Source organism: Arachis hypogaea, chromosome 5 (assembly GCF_003086295.3).
Source record: "Arachis hypogaea cultivar Tifrunner chromosome 5, arahy.Tifrunner.gnm2.J5K5, whole genome shotgun sequence".
Classification (NCBI taxonomy): domain Eukaryota; kingdom Viridiplantae; phylum Streptophyta; class Magnoliopsida; order Fabales; family Fabaceae; genus Arachis; species Arachis hypogaea.
This window is the reverse complement of record NC_092040.1, coordinates 67,612,633-67,617,343: the sequence shown is the minus strand read 5'-3', so window position 1 is coordinate 67,617,343 and position 4,711 is coordinate 67,612,633.

The window sequence follows — 4,711 nt, the reverse complement described above, 5'->3', positions numbered from 1 at the left end:
TTGCTTGGATCAAGGTATAAGTGTATTTTTATCCAAAACTTGCTTATTTACTAAGAAAATGCATGAAACTACCCCTAAAACAGTAAAGAAAAGGTCAGTGAAACTGACCAAGATGCCCTGGCATCACAACACCAAACTTAAAGCTTGCTTGTCCCTAAGCAAGTATTGAAATATAGGAAAGATGAATGAAAGAACAAGATAAACAAATCATTATTATAGAAGTCAAGTTCATGGTTTATGGGGTTTCATGCATAGCAACTTAGGTTCATTCCTTTACTGGTTTTCAGGTCCTTATCATGCCCTTGAACACTCACTTGATTGCACCCTATGAGACTTCTTATTTATTGATCCTCCCTTATTTTCCAGGGTTTATTGCATTCTTGGGCTAAGTGCTCTGTAAGAGGGCGACTCTTTAAGATAAGCTTTCAGCCAACACTCCCGAACCAATTGGTTTAAGGTGCCAGGTGTTGAGACACCCCTAAGGACTTACTCCCTCAAGCCTCTTTCCCCCATACATACACACCACAGGTATATGGTTTGTTACTTTCTTTCTTGAGACCTTGGTGTCCAGCACCTCTTTGGGTTACTAAGTACTCTGTAGCAAAGGTTGCTCTTGATAGTGGACTTTCAGCTGATAATCCCGGGTTAGTTAACCCAAGTTACCAAGTGATAAGGCACCCCTGAGAGTTTATTCATCCAAGCATGTCCCTTGCAAAGGAGCACCACAAACACATGCCTCAAGATTTAAACCTTTGGTGCCTAGCCTTATTTCTTGTTATCTTTTTTTCCTTTTCAAACTCTTATTGTTCTTTCTCTTTTTCTTATTAGGATCTTGTTGTTTGGCTAATCTCAATAGGATGTGCTTCAAGCATGTGATTTAGAGCATATAGTTACCTATATACCTTGTTGGTGAACCAACTTAGCTAATCAATTACCATACCACAAACATTGAGAACTTACTTCACAAGATAAACCTCACTCTTGTTTTTCATAACATTTTCTTTTAATTAGCTTAAAAGGACAAGCATACATGTAAGCAAGATGAAAATGAAAGCCAGGGACTTAGACTAGCATTCATAGACATAAGCAATGAAATCTTAAAGGCAGAATTGAAAATTCCTAAGCTACTATGGAAGCATGTTCTATTCCATACATGATTTTCCTTATTTAAAACTTGAAAAAGATAGAACAAGGAGGGAACTCCAGCACCTTTTACTTATCGAAATGCTCATGCTCTCTCTTGTTTGTCTTCTTTGTGTCCACTTGCACTTCCCTGCATCCGTATCATTCTGGCTCTTTTCCAATCTTCCAGTGCCTTCCTTACTGATTCATGACTCCTTTCGGCTCTTTCTCGTTCCTTTCGTGCTAATTCATCCTTTACGTCCTCATATCTTGTGATCCCAGGGTGCAATACATGCAGTTGTCCGACTATGTATCCGAGCCTAGCTTGAGTATTTACATGATATCCAGTCTCACTCATATAGACTCCTTCCGAGAACGCTCGGTATTCATAAAAAAGATCTGCGTGTTCTCTTTGTTTCCGATGCATCTCATGAATGTGTGCACCTTGGTGTGCTTGGATGTTGATTAGCTTTTGGATGACTTCTTGTTGTTGATCTTGCTTTTGGTTCAGCCTGTGGAAGGATTCACGCCACTGTCTCCCTTGTTCCAGTTGCTGCTCCATCAATTGCTTTTGCTACTCCCCTTGTTGATTCATCCATCTAGAGAGTGATTCTTCTTGGCGATCTATCATTTGCAGTTGAAGCTTCTTCTGTGCCCCTTGATTCTCCATGTATTGCCTAAACAAACCATCAATAGCTTCTTGTATTTGGTGCATGTCTAAAGTGGCTGGGGCTTGTTCCTCTGGGTTTTATCCTTCTTCAACTTGATGGGCTGGCCTCTTTCTTAGTCTTCGTTGAGGTAGGGGAAGTGCAACGGCATGCATCCGTCGAAGAGTAATTGGGATGCCGACTTTTATCCACTTGGGGTTTCCATCTTCGAACACCACCCCAGCCTTTGCGCACAGACGGAAAATGATGTTGGGGTATCCTAACCTTCCTCCAGAATCACTTTTCTCAGCGAACTTCTGAATGCCTTGAGCTATGAGTTCATGAACCTTGATCTCTCCCCCTTTGAGTATACATTGTACCATTATTGCTCTCTTAAGGTTTACCTCTGAGTTGTTTCTGGCGGGAAGGATGGATCTCCTTACAATTTCGAACCACTCCTTTGCTTCAGGGGTGAGATCCCCTCTCTTAATGAATTTGGGCTTCCTATGGGAATGTCTTACCCAATATGCTCCTGGTGTGCAGATATCTTCCACAATCTAGTCATAATTGGGGCTGCTATCTATTCTGGATTGATAGCTCTCTTCTGCGAATGGTATGGTTCGTAGCTTTAACACCCTCATGATGTTCATGGGACTAAAGTCCACCGTTTTCCCTCTTACTAGGGGGTGTAAGTTACCGAACCGGACCAAAAATTATCACAGAACCGAACCGAATTTTACAACAACCGAAAGAAAAACCGAAAAAACTGGTTTTTTGGTTTTTTTCGAACTAAACCGATCGGTTCGGTTCAGTTTTCGGTTGCCTTTGCTGAAATCGAACCGAACTGAACCGAAGAGTGAGGGTTCAGTAGCATGTGTTTTTACTAAGTTGCCATTTAACCTAGGTATAAAAGGGCCAAGCAATGCAGCCACAAGCCCACTACGGCACAACCCAAGCTTTCTTCTTCTCCTTTCACGTGAACCATAAACCCAGTCACCCACACTTCTATCTCCCATTCTTCCACGGTTCCAGGGTCGCCGTCGCTTCATTGCCGTTGCAGGGTCACCGGCACAACAAAGCCAAAGCTGAGAAGCACTCTAATCCAGTCCATCGCCGAGCAGCAATCCATTCGCCGAGCAGCACTCTGTCACTGAGCAAGACGCCAATGGCCGAGCAGTCCAACTCGAGCAGCACTCCAGTCACCGTCTCACCGAGCCCTCTCCTGCAAAAAGCAACTGAACAATGTCTTCGTCAGAGGTTAGATATGTTTTTCTTTTAGTTGTTTTTGGTTCAGATATGTAATTCTGGGTTGAAATGAGTGTTTCTGTGGTTGTTGAGGTTTTTGGGATTTATAGGGTTTGATTGGATTGCTTGATTTGTGATAAAAGGGCTTATTTATGCAATAATATTAGTCAGTATTAGGGATTTAGGGTTGAACTTCTTTTTCCTTCGGATTATATAAATTTTAGAAAATGCGTTTTTTCGTGGAATCTGTTTTGTTATTTATAGGGTTTTGATGAGAAGGATTGATTTGTGATTAATGAAAGAAAGACCATGTTTTTGCAATAATTATTGGATTAGCATCAGTCAGTAATACTTTTGCCCTCTTATTACATTTGTTTATTTTGACATTTATAATCATGGAAAACGAACTTGTTTCTTAGAAGTTTCAAGCTTGTATATTCTATAAAGGGCATGTGCTGTCTGATTGGATAGAAATGCTTGAGAAAGAAAAGGTTTACTTTGTTAGAAACTTTGAATAAAATGGTTTTGCCTTTTAGTGTCTTGTTGAATATATATGGTTTGCCTTTTAGTGTCTTTTTGAATATATATGGGTAGCTGTCTCTGAATGTGTATGGTCATTTAAATTCTATTGATTGGCTTTAAAAATGAATTACTTATGGTTCTATTTATGAGCTGTTTTGGTTTTGTTTATGAGCTGCTTGTGTCTTAGTAGATTTGTGTTGAATTATCTCAAAATAATGTATTGCAGTTAGTGAATATTAAAAAACAAATATAACTACTTCAACAGTTGGGTGAAAATTGGAAACGACCAAACTGTTAATGTATGGCAGTTAGTGAGTATTAAATGATGCAAATAAACTAGCTAGTTGTGTATGAGCTGTTTATGTCTTAGTAGATTTCTGTTGATTGGCTTTAAATTCTATTAATTGCTTATGAGCTACTGTGGTTTTGTTCTGCATATATGGCTGCATATAATTAATATGTTCTTAATATATATGGCTGCATATATATGAGCTGCTGTGATTTTGAATGCTAAATTTGTTGCTGGAAACAATATTTTTGGTGCGGTTGATGAGTTAAAATGCTAATTTTTCATTGTTATGTATATATATGCAGCCAACAAGGTATAGACTATTAGTGTTTGTGGATCACCGTTGCAATGGCTACCATCCGTCCTCTTAGTTAAAATGGTCCAAATGCGCTGTCACTGCACGACTAATCATCTGTCGGTTCTCGATCATGTCGGAATAGGACCCATTGATCCTTTTGCGTCTGTCACTATGCCCAACACTCGCGAGTTTGAAGTTCATCACAGTCATTCAATTCCTGAATTCTACTCGGAATACCACAGACAAGGTTTAGACTTTCCGGATTCTCAAGAATGCTGCCAATAGATTCTAGCTTATACCACGAAGACTCTGATTAAGGAATCTAAGAGATACTCATTCAGTCTCTAATGTAGAACGGAGGTGGTTGTCAGGTACACGTTCATAGGTTGAGAATGGTGATGAGTGTCACGGATCATCACCTTCTTCATATTGAAGTGCGAATGAACATCTTAGATAGAAACAAGCGTGTTTGAACAGAAAACAGAAATAATTGCATTAATTCATTGAGCGCTGCAGAGCTACTCACCCCCAACAATGGAGTTTAGAGACACATGCCTTCAAAGAGTACAAAGTTCAGATCTAAAAATG